We start from the raw sequence: 16,533 nt of genomic DNA, 5'->3' as shown, positions 1-16,533 counted from the left end.
ATATGTATATGTATATGTATATGTATATGTATATGTATATGTATATGTATATGTATATGTATATGTATATGTATATGTATATGTATGTGCATGTATGTATGTATGTAACAAAAATTAATTTAAAAAAGAGACCATGAATTTGAAAGAGAGAATAGATGGATTTGGAGGGAGGAAATGGAAGGGGAAAAATGATACAATTTTATTATAATCTCGAAAAAAATAAAAGAAACAAAAGTGGGTGTAACAGCATGGACTTGTAATCCCATCTCTGGGGAGGCAGTGACAGGCAGACCCCTGGGTCTCACTGGCCGGCCAGCCTGGCCAAATTGCAGGTATCTGTGAGAAACCCTCACTGCATCTGCAGAGTGTCAATAGAGGTTGACTTTTGGCCTCCACAAGCACATGCATTCACATAAACACTCACACACGTGCACACTCACATATACACACAAGTGGGGCCCTTCTTGGTAGGGATAAGGATTGGGAATGTGCATTTTAATACATTTTCCACCAAAATATACACACTGTGCTGAGCCCTACAAACTGTGAAGGTAGAACACTCTGGGCTACTGAATTTCCCTGCTGTCAGGCCTACGGCTGGCCTGCAAATAGAGCTCAGGATGCTGAGCAGTGGTCCCAGATCCTCAGGGGGACAGAGGACAGACTGCCAACACTCAGCGACTCTGCCTTGCTGAATTTGGTGTGACCAGCAGGGACCAAGCAATTGAAAGAGGCTCTGAGGCCAGGGAATCTTTGCACGTCTCACTTTCCTAATCTGAAGGGCCATGTCCTACAAGGAAAAGATATGAAGCCTGCAGAGTCATCTCGGACCTGTAAATTCTCACCTGATGCAGTTTCTCAGCACTGTGTAAAGAGCTATGGAAGCCATCAGCAGATTACACGCCAGACAGGAACAGATTTCAGAAAAGGACCATCTGCTTTGTCTTGTTGATTTTGTGTTGTTGTTGTTTTTTGCCTCAGGGGTGATGCTTAGAGATTTACCTCTCTTGACCTTCATGGCAACTGTTGTAAGATAAGGACCACAGGGGCTGGAGAGATGGCTCAGTGGTTAAGAGCACTGACTGCTCTTCCAGAGGTCCTGAGTTCAATTCCCAGCAACCACACGGTGGCTCACAACCATCTGTAATGGGATCTGATGGCCATCTGAAGACAGCTATAGTGTACTCACATACATGAAATAAATAAATAAATCTTAAAAATAAAAGGTAAGGATTTCAATTATGCCTGCATCTGACAGCTAGAAGAGGGGCCTTGTCCCACAGAGCAGCAAAGTCCACTTTTCTCTCAGTTATCTCTCTACAAGCTCATCAAGGGGTGAAGCTTCCACAACCAAACTCTCTCTGGGACCAGTTTATGCTACAGATTGGCAAGAAATACCACAGCTGCCCCTAGGTGCTGGAGATTGGGGGTGGTGCTAAGCAGGTAGCCTTGGGAGCCTCGAAGCTGTTGAGGCTGGGGGATTACGGTTCAGGTGGACACCTGGTGCGGACAATGAGCACATGAAGGGGTGCTAGACTGAATCTGTGAAGAGTGGGCCATCATAGTCACAGAATGAGTGTGGCAGTGCATCAGAAGACACAGGGGCTTGATAGAGTGGGACAGACACAAGGATAGGGCCATCTTAAAGCTCTACAGCTTTAAGTAGGGCTGCAAAGTGCTTATTGTGTAAGCATCGGGACTTGAGTTGGGACTCCCAGCAACCACATACAGAGCAGGGTAGTGCACATCTGTCCTCCCAGTGCTGTGAAGGCAGAGACAGGTAGATCCAGAGCCCAACGACCAGACAGCCTAGCCTAGTCAGCAAGCCCTAGGTGCAGTGAGAGACTACGAAGACACTTGGCACTGATCTTGGGCTTCACAAACATGTGTAGGCATGCTCACTTCCCTGCACATGTTCATACACACAAATACATGCACAGACACACAGAATACAGGTTCTGGGGTCTGGGGATGCAATTCAGTAAGCAGATTCACCCTAGCATCTGTAAGGCCCTGGGTTTAATCCCGAGTACCACGATATGTGGATTAATGAATTGATTGATGATTGCTTAATTAGTATGCAGGTGAGTCCTGCATGTGATTTGGTTGGAGCATAATGTAAGAGTTTGGAACTAAACGAAGAGTTTAAGGTCTGACTTTGCTGCTAGAAGCTACACTGACCTTAGGCAAACTACTACTGTTGTGTTTTATAAAAATAAAGAGCGAGGGAATATGTCTGGTGGAGGTGCAGTCAGGTGTGGAGGAAGGGGGTACCTCTGCAGGCCCATGCTCAGGCATCCCTTCCCCCTGAGGGACCAGCCACACCTATTCAGGGCATGGGGAGTGGAGTGGAGGGAGTAGAGACAGAGAAGTGGGGGGATAGAGGCTGGCCATGAGCACATGGAGAGAGGGGAGAAGGGAAATGGGGAGAGAGAGGGAAGAGGGAAAGGAAGCAAGAGCAGGGGAGAGAGAGAAAAAGAGAGGAGGGGAGCAAGCAGCCTCTTTTATAATAAGTCAGGCACACCTGGCTGTTGCCAGGCAACTGTGGGGGCAGAGCCTAGACTAAATGCCACCTTACCTGTCTGAATCTCAAGTCCTGCAGAATGAAAGTGACGGTGGCTCCCCTCACTGGGGACTTTGGGGGTCAACTTGTGAATCGAACATAGTGGTGCTTAGTTCTTTTTATTTTTTAAATCTTTGAGTGTGTGTGTGTGTCTGTGTGAATGCCATGGTGTGTGTGTGTGTCTATGTGTGTCTATGTGTGTGTCTGTGTGTGTGTCTGTGTGTGTGTCTGTGTGAATGCCATGGTGTGTGTGTGTAGACCTAAGGACAGTCTCAGTGTCTGTCCTCATCTTTTGCCCTGTTTGCGACAGGGTCTTTTGTTAATTGTTGCTGAGCACACCAGTTTTGTTGGCTCATAGCCTTCTCTGAGTTCCTTTGTCTCTGTCTACCATAGGAGTGCTGTTATTTCAATCAAAGGTTACCACATGTGCTTTCACATAGACTCTGGAGATCCGGACTCAGGTCTCCATGCTTATGTGGAAAGCCCTTCACCCACGGAGCCATCCCCACACCCTGATGCTTAGTTCTTAAGGAATGGTAACAGGTCTTAGTTACCAGTGACGTCACCAATGCTGTTGATACTATGTGATGGAGAGAAATAGGAGACCATGAGGAGATTGCTCATGGTACCAGGATCTCCAGTGCTTTAAGTCAGGATCACCTCAGAGTCCTAAGAATAAGGAAGGGCGAGGAGGTGGGGTGCAGGAATAGGAAGCAGATCATAGGTCCTGTTTCAGGCTCTCAGAGTGGCTTGCTAGCTCCCAGGCTTCTAGGTGGAGTGACCCAAGCAAAGCTAGGGCTAACAGCCCGACAGCCCGGCTCCAGCAGCACTCAGCAGTAGGGGCCCCACCCACTACACCAGCCTGGGGCAGAAGGACCAAGGATGGGATTGGTGGAAAATGAGCTCATGCCCACAGGTCTGGCTTCGAGACTGGACGCTTCTCCCGACAGGAGCCTGTCAGTCTTGCTGGCTGGGGGGGGGTGAGGATGAGCTGGTGCCCAGATGCCCATGGCCAGCGGGTCTGCTGAGTGTTTGATTACATTCCCGGGTACCCCACACAATGCCAAGGCTGGCCGTTCCCACTCCTGCTGGGGCCCATCTGTCTGAGGGAGAGCTGGACTCCCAGGCTCGGCCCCCACAGCCCACCTGCCTTCTACCTTCTGTTTCTCCCTCTTGCCTGCAGCCCTCCTATGGCCAGGTGGTCTGGTCTCCAGTGACTTCATCCTCCTTAAAGGCATCAGGTCCCTTTTACAGTCATCCCTGGGACCTTGTTCTGTCTGTGGGTCCACAGACTGACAGGGTCTTTGCACTGCACCTGTCTCCTAGTTCCATTTGCTTCTCATTAGGCCAAGAGGGAGCCCATCCTAAGAAGACACAGCCCAAATTTCATGGTCATCAAACTCTTTGCCCAGTGTGACCAGTCTGTTAGACAACTGTCCCCAATAAAGCCATCTTCAAAGGTAGCAGCTGTCTCACCTGGAATGACCAAAGAGAGTGGATGTCCTTGGCTGTCTCCTTTACTGAAGGTTTCACATTTGGAGAGACCCCTCAGTCCCAAGGAAGCCAGGATTTTGGACAGTGAACCGGCAAGTACATCTAAATCAGGGTTTCTTAACCTGTGGGTCGAGGGGTTGTCGATCGGATATCCTGGATATCAATGATTTATATTACAATCTGTAACATTAACAAAATTACAGTTACGAAGTAACAACAAAAATAATGTTATGGTTGGGGGTCACCACAACACGAGGAACTGTATCAAAGGGCCGCAACATTGGGGAGGTTGAGGACCACTGCTCTAAATCATACTGCCTCTGGCTTGTGTCTTAATTGCCCTGAATGAACTTTTGCTAGCCATTGGCCTGGCCTAGAAGGAATCAAAGGTGTTCAGTGTGTTAAACTTAAAAATAGTTACTTCCTACTCATCAATTTACTGAAATTCCCATCACTGCTCATATGGGGGATGTGGCTGTGTCCTGTCAAAGGGGCAGCCTGAAAGGGAAAGAGGGAGGGAGGGAGGGAGAGAGGGAGGGAGGGAAAAAGGAAGTAGGGAGGGAGGGAGAGCTCCCTGGTCTATGAGAGACAGGGTAGCTTTCTCAAGGAGGTGGGAGAACACAGGGTGGCTCCTCCCTGGGTCTGTCTTGAGAAGTCCCTGCTAGGGCTTCCTTCTTTTGATATTGCAACACAGTGGTGTCATCTACATAAGTTCACACCCAAGAACCACAGAATCAAGTTTCACAAAAGTTTATAAAATTATCTATTAATATTTTAAGCTGGTGTTTGATTTTGTGTTGGCTGAATTTACAACTATCCTGGGCTGCATATGGTGGGTTAGACACTCATGTGAACCAGTTGTTAAAGATCTTGTTCAAGTTCAACCTTGGCCTCACTTGCATAGAGACACAGAGTTCCAGCAAGGGTATGTGGAGGACCTGGCACAAGGAAGCACAGATGCCTATACCCCTTCCCCACAACTGTGGTTATGCTGGGGGAAGACGTAGGCATCAGGAGTGCTAAGAGCTCTCCCAGTGGGTACCATTGTGTAGCCTGGATTGAAAAGCATTATCACACACTCATCCATCCCCAAGGAGCTCAAGACAAGGTGATCAAGAGTCAAAGTCAAGGCTCATGCAACATAAAGGACCACCTGGGAAGGTCGGCAGAAGACCCTGGGACAGAGAAAGACACAGGCAGTGGAGACCAGAGGTTAGGAGGACAAGGGCTCGAACAGACCAAAGCTTGCCTATCGGTTTCATCTACATCACTGACCTTGGGCAGGTAATTAAAGCTTTTCTGAGATTTAGATAAGCTATTGTAGTGGTGTCCAGAGAAACAGGATAATCTTTGGAGAAAGAGGGATGCTATGGTCAGGAGTTTAGGAATGAGAAAGTTCAGTGCACTCTGGTACACACAGAGTCCCATTTTCTCAGTGCATAGGACCTTAAGCTAGAGATCCACCAGAAAGGTCTGTGACAGCACAGTTCTGCAGTCTACCCCTACCCTCATACCTCCTTCCCTGACCTATTCATGCCAGAGCCCCATCTGAACCAGAGGGGGCCCCAAGAAAGACAGTTGACTGCCACTCTGCACATGACTAGTCAAAGGGCTTGTGGGGGTATCCTGCCATCCTCCTCTGGTTAATGTGTAATCATATCAGATTTGGGGACTAGGTGACAGGCAACCAAATCGATTACTGTCCAGTGTGGCCTCCTGCCAAGGTGATCACAGGGGCCCCATACTGGAAACCCTTGGGCCCTCTGTCTATTAGACTTAGATATCCTGGGGAAGAGACTTCAGAGACTCTCTTGTGACATTCTATACTAGTGACCTGTCCCTGAAATCATGACCGACCATAGTTGCAGCAGATGATTGGATGAATTCTCACCTAGAGCCTGGAAATAGCCAAAAGCCTCATTATTCCCCCATTTTCATATGTGTGTGGTAGGCATGTATATATGCACATGTATTTGCATGTGTGTGTGTGTGTGTATGCACACACTCGTGCACATGTGTGCATGTACATGTAGGCTGACGTTGATGCTTGGAGCCATTATTCATCAGCCTTCCACCTTATCATTGAAGCAGGTCTCTCAGTCACACCCAGAACTTGCCAACATGGTCAGTCTCAAGAGCTAACTTGCTCTGGGGATCCTGTCTCTACTTCCGGAGTCTGGATTTACTGGTGAATTGCTACACATGCCTGATAAGTACATCGATCCTGGGGATCTGAACTCCGGTCCTCACATTTCCACAGCAAGTGTTTTAGCCACTGCGCCCTTGGCCCAGGTCCCAAACAATGGGGTTTCATTGTGGCATTTTCACAGAGGAAGATCTTTGTACTTTGCTCTTAAGCACCCAACTGCCATGGTCTCTCCCCTCTCCCACAAACAGTTCTCTCCTGCCTCCCTATCAGACACACATACTTCTGCATGTGCACATCCTGTATACAAGAGGAAGCATGCAGGATTTGTTGGGGCTCCATTGCTCTCTTGTTGCCACTGGTCCTCCTCCTCCCTCTCTTCTCACCATTCTGTGCCTGAGAGAGAAACCATGTGACAGTTGCTTTTCTGGATCTGCTTTTCATTGTCTAATGCGGTTGACCTGATTGGTTTTTATTGTCAACCTGACACAGCCTAGAGTCACCCAGAAAGAGGGAATCTCAAGTGAAGCATTGCCTACATCGGGTTGTCCTGTTGGCATGTCTGTGGGGCATTGTCTTGATTATTAATTGATGTAATAGGGCCCAGCCCACTGTGGGCGGCATCATCCCTAGGCAGGTTGGCCTGGGCTATAAAAGAAATCTGGCTGAGCGTGGGTCTCTGAGTGAGTAAAAAGGTAGCATTCCTCTGTGGTTTCTGCTTCAGTTCCTCCCCTGGCTTCTCTCAGGATGAACTGTGACCGCAAGGGTAAGCTGAAATAAACCCTTTCCTCCCCCATCTTGTTTCTTGTGAGTGTTTCATCATAGCAAAGGAAAGTAAACCAGAGCAATGGTGATCTCCAGTTTCATTTATTGTCCAGAAAACAACATGATGGCTGAGTAAGGGACTGTAACGTTCTAGCCCAGAATTCTAGCTATGGGAACAGGCCTCAGCTCTCGTCACACTGAATGGAAGCCAGGTCTGCTTTGAACGTTCTCTTCATGGAGTGGCTGGGGCTGTAGCTCAGTGGTAGAGTACTTGTATATCCCAGCCCAGGCCCTAGATTCAATCTCAATATTGGAAAAATCAAACAAACAAGTAGCCAGCAAGATGGCTCAGTGAAGATGCCTGCCTTCCAACCTAACCACATGAGTTTGATCCTGCATCTCACGTTGAAGAAGAAGAGAACAGACTTCCATAAATTATCCAATCTTGCACCATGGTGCACACACACACACACACACACACACACACACACAATACATAAATAAATATTATGTAAATATATTTTAAAGAAGTATATATATATATATATATATATATATATATATATATATATATACAGAGAAAGACAGAGAGAGGCGAGAGGGAGAGAGAGAAAGAGATAGAGAGGGAGGGAGAGGGAGAGAGAGAGAGAGCCCTGTGTGTGATGGTTCAAACTTTTAATCCTAACACTCAAGACGCTGAGGCAGAAATATCGAGAATTCAAGACCAGCTTGGGCTGCATAAGACTTTGTCCCAAACACACACACACACACACACACACACACACACACACATCCCATAAGAAAACAACAACAAAGCAGATACTAAGCAGGCGACAGTGGAAACATGTCGGCATGATGAGCCCTTGCTTATCAGCCAGGTTCAAGGTCACTCCTCAGCTGAACATCAAGTAAGACTGCTGCTACATCTGAGCAGTGTGCTGGGAAGGAAGGCGTTCTCTGTGATCGGACCTGCACAAAACCAACAAAGACTCAGGTATTTTCCAGGGATGCTGTAAAGGGGTCATCAAGTTCTGGGAGTAGTAGGGGAGGTTGGGAGTGCGAAATGTGGTCAGGATGGTTTCCCTGTGTGAGGAGGGACTCTTTCCTGATCTAGTTTTGAAGGCTAGTGCTACACCTGAAAAAGCAGAAGCACACAGGGCTTCCCCAGTGAGGGGTGGCAGTGACTGGGGGATGGGGAGAACGATAACTCCTGTGCGTCTCTTTCTCCTCAAATCATCCAAGTCTCTCTCTCTCTCTCTCTCTCTCTTACACACACACACACACACACACACACACACACACACACACACACACTTTACAGATGGGGATCTGGGACTTGGAGAGATTAGATCCTACAGCCTCATAACAATACGATTTGCCTTTTCTCAACCTCCATCATTGTGTTTGTTCTGGGAGGGGTTGAGGAGACAGGTCCTCATTCTGTTCCAAGCCCAGGCTGGCTTGGAACTCACAGCAATCCTCCAGTGGCAGCCTAACAAGTGCTGAGATTTCAGTCATGAACCACAATCCCTCACTACAACTTTTTTTTATTTCTATTTAATCCTCAAAACCACCCAGGGAGGTAGGAGCTATGAGAGAAGAAAAAGAAAAGGAAAAAAAAGAGGAGGGGGTGGTGGTGGAAACTGAGGCTCCAGTTCTATAACTGCCCAAGGCTATGGAGTTAGCAGTTGGCAGTGCAGAGCTGGAAGTGTGTGTGTGTGTGGGGGGGCGTGGTGTCTGAAAATTAGGAGCGGATAGAACACTGACCTGCAAGCTAAGCCACCTTCCTCACCCTAGAAGTCTGAGGTGACTTTGTATGTCACTACCTGCCCAGGCACTCGGTTTCTTGAGCTGCGGAACCTGGAAGAGAGGTGGCAAGGGGCCGTCATCTTCGTCATCTTCGCTGACTTCATCCTTACCCCATTGTGAGCTCTGGGCTGCAAACCAGTTGGCTTCCTTGCTTTCTCTCCCTGCGGTGAGCCAGAGAGCTGGCAGGAGGGGGATGATCCGCCTCACTTCTCCCACCTCCTCTCCCTCCTCCTCTCCCTTCTCCTCCCTGGGCCCGGACACACCTACTCCAACTTTCTCAGCAGCCTCTGGGCTGGGGCAGTACTAGGAGCCTTCCTGTTCGCTCCTCTGTCCCTCACTCTGGAGCCTTCAGCTAAGCTCTGGGGACTGGGGCCCCAGCCCAGGACTGGCACCGTCCAGGCACCCTCCTCACCTGAGGGGCACAGGTAAGACCTAGGAAGAAACTGGGAGGTCGGGACTGGGATTGTAAAATGAATTTGTTTTTACGCCTGGTCTTTGAGCAAGCTGGCACAAGCTCCTGAGAGGTAGTGAAGGAACCAGGAGCTGGCAAGAGGGGTGGACAGGGACTCCAGTCCCAGTCTCCCTAGGTGGACTGGTGACAGTGATGTGGCCCGCCTGCACCTGGGCACTAGTCAACAGGAATCTGAAAGGATAAGATTTCAGACTTGAGGAGGAAGAGGAAGCTCACATTTGCACCAGGGGAAGGTTGGACTTGTGTCTTTTGCTTGGGTTCCAAGGCTGAGACGTTGTTATAGGAAGATTTCCTATGTAGTTTTAGAAAGTAAACTGAAGCAAGGGGCTAGCCTCTTATGTGTCTGAGGGGCACAGAGACCCCGTAGCAGATAAAGCTACTTAGTAAAGAGAATAGAAGACTTGGGAGGGTGTCAGACAGTAGGGCTACCCATGCCTCATCCTGTAGTCCTTTAAGGGTGCCCACCCAGACCCCTGGCTTGCCTGGCTGTGTGACAGGGGCATACGCTGTGACTAAATGTGACTATCTGACAGCAAAGGTGGTGGTTTGACAGGCTCTGGAGGTAGAGCTGACTCAGAAGACTGCAGAGACCAACTCTGTTCTCATGCCTTGGGGGAGCAGGAGCTGAGTCCAGAGAGCCGAAGTGGAATTCTGAAAAAGCCACTGGGGGCTCAGCTCAGCCCTCCATAGGAGAAAGATGGTGTGTTCGCCCCTGCATGGGGAGCGGCAAGGCTGTGCCGAGGCTTGCCAGGAGCTCCCAAGGCTGCCTCTGCCCAAGACAGGATTCAGAGCCAGTGTCTGGGCTCCGGGACGAGGAGGGAAGTGGAGAGAGAGAGAGAGAGAGAGAGAGAGAGAGAGAGAGAGAGAGAGAGAGAGAGAGAGAGACTCAAGACTTCTAGCGTTCTAGCCTTGAGCCTCACTTTCAAGTGTGGAGCTGAGGTAGAGCCGACTCATATGCCCTCAGCCTGTGAGAACGATGATGACCACCACGCTGGCACGTGCTGAACTCTTCCTGTGCGCTGGGGTCTGTGCTGAGCGTGTGTGCATGGTCTTCTTAGTTTTCCTAGCAGAAGATGTGGCAGTGTGAAAAGAGAACATTCACCAAGCACCCGTGACTCTCATGTTGTATGGCCTGGGACAGGGTCATGTGTTTCTGGGTTGACATTTCTACCAATGGAGTCATGGTATTGGAGGGCCATTAAGATTCATTCATTTTACTTAAAAATAGTTTTACATTGTGTGTGTGCGTGTGTGTGTGTGTAAGTATGCAGGCATTTGCATGTCCACAGCATACCTATAGAGGTCAGAGGACAACTTTCAGGAGCTGATTCTCTCCTCCAACCATGGGGATCCCAGGGACAGAACTCAGGTCATCAGGCTTAGCAGCAGGCACCTTTATCTACTGATCCACCGTGCCCACCCTGTTGATGCATTCTCAGTTGGTTCTAGGAATATAGCTCAGTGGGTAGAGTGCTTACCTAGCATGCACAAAGTCTTGGGTTCTATCCCCAGCACCGTATAAACTGATAGAGCATCAGGGAGGTAGAAACAGGAATATCAGAAGTCCATGCCCATTCATGGCTACATAGTGGGCTCAAGTCCAGACTGGGTTACGTGAGACCCTCTAACAAAAGTAAATAAAGTTTTTTTTTGGTCAATATAGCCCCAAGATGCCATCAGACAGACAAGCCAGGCAGAGAAATCTGCTGGCCGAGAGTCCCATGCTCCTGAAGGAGGCATGTGTGAGGCTTCCCAGCAGGCTCTGCCTGGAGACCCAGCCAGAGTTCTCACATGAGAACACTGCATCCCCAATGCTGGCTCATCCCAAAGATGGAATAAAGCAATGAGCCTCCTCTCCCTGTGCCTCAGTTTCTTCATCTGTGATATGAGGAAGGCTGAAGAGCTAGAATAGATAAAAAAAAAACTAGGATCCCTGGGATTCCACGATTCTCAGCATCTAGAACTTAGAGACCCATATGCAAGATACCTGTATTCTCCAGCTACGACCCAGCAGCTGGGCCCGATGTCTGTGAGCTGAACCTCCTGGCTCTTGCACACCTGTCCTTGGGAGTGAAGCTGCTGTGCCCCCCTCCCTTCATCTTCTGCCTTGGTGACTTAACTCCCCTCAGCCCAGCAGGAGAAAGGAAACTTCCATGATAGTCTGAGATGTAGCCGCTACCACTGACCAGACAGTGCTCTGTGGAAGAGACCAGCAGCAGGTGCTGAGCCTCAGAGGAAAATCACGTGTGCTGGGGATGTGGGTGATGGGGAGGGACCTCCTGGTACCCCTTAGGTGGACATGCCCTCTGGAAGCTTTGTGGTTCTTGGGTCACCAATACCCGCCAAGCTGGGGACAGGCCTTGGAATTCTACTGCTTCATTCACGGCACTAATAATTCCATTTACAGTGGCAGTTTGGAGGTAGCTTTATGAGACCGGTGTGAATCTAAACCCCGAGTGTTGTTAGTTGTGTGGCTGGGGCTCCAAACTTCCCGAAAAAAAAATCTCAGTCTCTATTTGAAAAGTATTGGCAGTCATGTTCCTTCCTGTGTGCACCTGGGTGTTTGTGGAGTGTGGATGCGCAGGGGTGCACATCCTTGGATGTTGTCCATCTTGATTTTTTTTTTTTTCGAGACAGGGTTTCTCTGTGTAGCCCTGGCTGTTCTGGAACTCACTCTGTAAACCAGGCTAGCCTGGAACTCAGAAATCCACCTGCCTCTGCCTCCCAAGTGCTGGGATTAAAGGTGTGCGCCACCACCGCCCAGCCCATCTTGATCTTTTGAATCAGGGTTTTCCACTAGCCTGACACTTGTGTCAATTAAGCTAGGCTGCCTGGCCAGTGAGCCCCAGTGCTCTGCTGGTCTCCACCCACTCAGTGCTTGGGTTACAAGTGTGCNCTAGCCCCCCCCCCCCCACTTATTTTGTTGTTTGTTTTTTAATATGGGTTCTGAGGATAGAAGTCATGTCCTCATATTTGCAAGGCAAGCACTTTACAGGCTGAGCCATGAGGTCAGTCCAACATCCTTCTTTGCTCGGAGAGTTTGATGTGAGGATTCAACAAAGTCACAGCCCGGGGCCCACTGATGGCTCTTCTGTCCTCCACTTGGGTGCTGTCATCTCAGGGTACCTTGAATCGTTCCCATCCTACAATTGATCACAGCCAGGGCTGCATTGCTTGAGGCTATAGTTATCTCTCTCGCTTGAATGAATGTCAGTCACTGGACTGTGTTACTCTCTGTAGAGCCTGGTGTGTTCTGTAGGTGAGGTGTGAGCCATTAACTCTGGCGATCACTGAGGCCTCTGTTCTGGTTGCCGGTGAGAGGGACTATTAGCAGCACAGTCAACTTCAGGATTCTGAGACCTACGATGAGACAGACTCAGCATAGGAGGCTGAGGCCTGACCTGGATCTACATCTCTTGCTTTGAGGCATCTACTTGCTTTGAGGCATCTTGAGGCAGTGTGAGGCATCTACTGGCTGCCTCACACTGCCTCAGCCAGTCAAGGGGTGTTTCTAGTCAGCCCATTCTCAGGGAAGGGTAAATTGATCTCAAGTCCCCTAGGGTGCGCTGGATGGGCAGTGAAGCTGGTCACTAAGTTATAGGCTGCTCTCCAAGGGACAGAAACTTATTAGTTGGACACTTTTATACACACATGTGCATATGTACAAACACACACAGCACACACATACACACATAGAGATACATACAGACAGACGGACAGACAGACAGACACAGACACACACACACCCCACCCAGACACCTCTACAGTTCTTCCTTGTTCTATAGCTATTTCCATTCAACCAGCAGATAAATGTTTAATCTGAGAGGTCCTCAAGGGTTCCATAATTGCCAGTTGAAGAATTATTGGTCCTGTTTTATAGATTTTCAACATTTACGTAAACTTGGGGTCATTTTTTTTTTATCTAACAGCAAGCTATTTGCAGTCATGGGATGTGAATGAGGAGAGGATGCAGGCTAGCTAAGTCCTAAGCAGTGCATGTCTCCAGGCTAGACCGTCATACACATCATAGTCACCCTTACTGTCTTCTCCTGGATCTTTCTGTCACCTTTATCTCATTGTGGGGGACAGACTCAGAAAGGTCAACTCCATCATACAGCTTCTGTTGTCTAAGAGTCACTTCATAAAGTTGGGGAGGCCAGCTGGGACCCTGACTACAAATAAAAAAAAATAGCTGATAGAGACAGGTCACACACAGATGGTTTAACACCTCAAGGTGGGCAATAAAAATTAGGAAAACTCAGGCTGGGACAGAGACCAGAGAGACAATTATATGTACAGTGTACACCATAGCTCCAGATTGCACGTAGTTGACAAGGCAAGACAGAGGAAAGCACATCCCACAGAGACAAAGCAGCATATGCAGGGCCACAGCAGGCAGCCTTCAAGTATAGGCGCCTTCGGCCTTGTGGGGAGGACGGGGCAGCTGTTCTGGGAAGTACAGTGAGCTGGACTATGAAGGGAGTGCAGATCAGTTCGTTTGCTTGCTTTCGTGTGCTGAGACAGTGTCTCTCGCTATCTTAGGCCATCTTGGAACTCACTATGTAGCCTAGACTGGCCTCAAACTTGCAGCAATCCCCTGCCTCAGGCTTCCAAGTGCTGGGATTATAAAAATGAGCCATGAAATTTGCTTTGTTTGTTTGTTTGTTTGTTTTTGAAACAGGGTTTCTCTATGTAGCCCTGGCTGTCCTGGACTTGCCTTGTAGACCAGGCTGGCCTTGAACTCACAGAGATCCACCTGCCTCTGCCTCCAGAGTGCTGGGATTAAAGGCGTGTACCCACCACACTTGGCTAATTTTTTTTCTTATTAAGACACTTTTAAAAAATTGCTTTTGAGACAGAGTCTCTCACCATGTAGCCCAGGCTGGCCTCCAACTCCTGACCCTCCCACTTCGGCTTCCCAAGTGCTGGCATGACAGGTATGGGCCACCATGCCTGGAACATAGCCATTTTTACATATAGACAGTGGAGGATCATTCATATATACAAATGTAAGCAGTGTTAAGGGTCCTCGTCCTTTGCCTTTAATAACCACACCTCCTCCAAGCCTCTCCCAAGCTTCTGGCCCAGGTATTTTTTGAAGAAAGTCCACCTGAATCTACCTGTAGATCTTAGCATTGCATGTTTATTTACGTATTTATTTATCGTGTGCGTGTGTGTGTGTGTGTGTGTGTGTGTGTGGTCGAGGGAGTGCTGTGGTGCACATGGTAATAAAAGGAACTTTCGGGAGTCAGTTCTCTCTCTCTAGGGATTGAACCTCTGTTGTCAGGCTTGGTGGCAAGTGCCTTTACCCATTGAGCCATCTATCTGGGTCCCATGCCCACAGATCTAAAAGCAGAAGGATATTATACCACAGGGCTATGTGTGACTTGCCCTCTACAAGCACAGAGAGGCAATGAAGAAGCTCAGGTCCCAGTGTCTCACTAGGCACATCTGTCTGAGAATGAAGATGAAAACTAAAGGTTGTCCTGCATAGGCTAGTCCAGGTTCTTATATGCCACCATTACTCACTGTCTAACTCAAAACCTGTCTCTAAACCTATTGCCATCTGTAGTACAGAAGAACTCAGTTTGAGCACTTTGTAGCTTGGAGCTTGCAGAAGGCAGCAGCTCCTTGCCTCACTCAGCGTCGTTCCTAGTCCTGAGGTCACAGTGGCCAGTTCAAGGCCACCAGTGTAGCCAGAGTGTAGCATCACTCTTCCCAGGCAGGTCTGGTAGAAGCTGCTGCAGCAAGCAGACCCATCAGCTTCCCTGTGCTCCTATGCCCACGGCCAGGCTGAGCAGGATGGCACATGCCGGTGTGGGATAACGTCAACCTGTGAGAGTGTGTTGGCTTACCTGTATTCACGTGCCTGGAATCAGAGCTCCTGTCTATCCCATCCCCCCTGGGTCCTCCCAAGACATTTGGGACCCAAGGGTCCTGAACTGTATTGTTCTGGGCCCTTGGGGGATCAGCCAGGGAAGCAGAGGGGGTGGTGCCAGGACGGTCTCCATGTGTGTGAGTTCTGCAGCCACTCCTGGCCTGATTGTCACCCTCCATCTCTACGGTCCAGGACACTCACTTTCGCCTCAATGGAGGGGCACACACTGCCACCACACTCACATGCTACAGCTAACAGAGCTACCGGCTCATGGTAATTGAATACAGTGTGTCAGCAGCTCTTAGTGAAGAGGAGCCCCTGAAGTCTTGGGAACTGATTCAACTCCCAGGATCTCAGACCCTTGGATTCAGACCAGAAGCCAGGCCCTGCTGGACCCTCCTATCACGCCTTGGCACAGAGCCTGGACAGTGTCTACTATAACTTTTAAAGTTCTCTTCATAAACTTTCAAAAGGAGAACACATGAAGCCCTTGCTGTAGCTGCTGAGGTTTTGTAAAGCAAAAGAAACCAGAACCCAACCAGAGCCCAAAGCAGATGTCCTGGGCCCCAGGAGCCCTCCTGAGGTCCCTTGTCATGCTAGCTCCCTTTTTGTAGTGCATGACCCATATCCAGCTGGCCACCTCAGGATGGCAACACCTCCCTCCTCTGGCTATGCACTCTGGTCACAGCACTAATGATGCGGGAGGCCCAATGCGTTTATTGACGTCGCTAAACTAAACCTGACCTTTAAGCTGCTTTGCTGTGACCGTCCTGTTCTGTGGCCCTAGATCAGAGATGAACTTTTCAGATGTTTAGAAAAGCAGCCAATTCTATGTGTAAAGAAGTAAAATGTGGCAGGGGCCGAGAAAGTAGATTATCATGGGCTTGGAGGCTCTGGGCATGGCACTATAGAGCATTGGTTTCCATAGCCCTGCCTTGCTGGGCACAGTTCCCATACAGCTTGGTTTTTTTGAGCACTATCCCCTTCCTGGTTCCTGGGGGTAGGAAGAGACCCCACTTGATCCAGAGCCAGTTAGACGGCTGCCATCATATACATGGCTTCTTCCCTATCAAAGTCACCTCTGAACACTTACTAGGGCTTAAAAACCTTTCTAATGAAATATGATATTCATACAGAAAAGAGCATGAATCATAACATTCAATTTAGTGAAAACTAACCAACTCCAAGATAAACATAACATACCTTCCATCCAGACACCCCACTTTGTGTGCCTTTCACCAACTGCTCCCACATCTTTGAAGGTAATTTTACCCTAATCTAACTCATATCTTCTATTTTTCTATTTTTTAAAAGATTTATTTATTTATCATATGTAAGTACACTGTAGCTATCTTCAGACACTCCAGAAGAGGGAGTCAGATCTCGTTACGGATGGTTGTGAGCCA

At 48.8% G+C, this 16,533-nt stretch overlaps 1 protein-coding gene across 1 annotated transcript in view; it reads left to right on the top strand.

Moving 5' to 3' along the window:
* The first annotated feature begins 9,075 nt into the window (after positions 1 to 9,075).
* Positions 9,076 to 16,533, top strand: part of Fat2 (FAT atypical cadherin 2) — an 86,008-nt gene continuing 78,550 nt past the window's right edge. Inside the window, exon 1 of the mRNA XM_021178298.2 lies at positions 9,076 to 9,202. The gene's annotated coding sequence lies outside the window, so the exon portion shown is untranslated. The remainder of the gene's footprint in view (positions 9,203 to 16,533) is intronic.

This window comes from Mus caroli, chromosome 11 (genome assembly GCF_900094665.2).
Source record: "Mus caroli chromosome 11, CAROLI_EIJ_v1.1, whole genome shotgun sequence".
In the NCBI taxonomy this organism is placed as follows: domain Eukaryota; kingdom Metazoa; phylum Chordata; class Mammalia; order Rodentia; family Muridae; genus Mus; species Mus caroli.
This window is presented reverse-complemented; position numbering and strand designations above follow the sequence as displayed.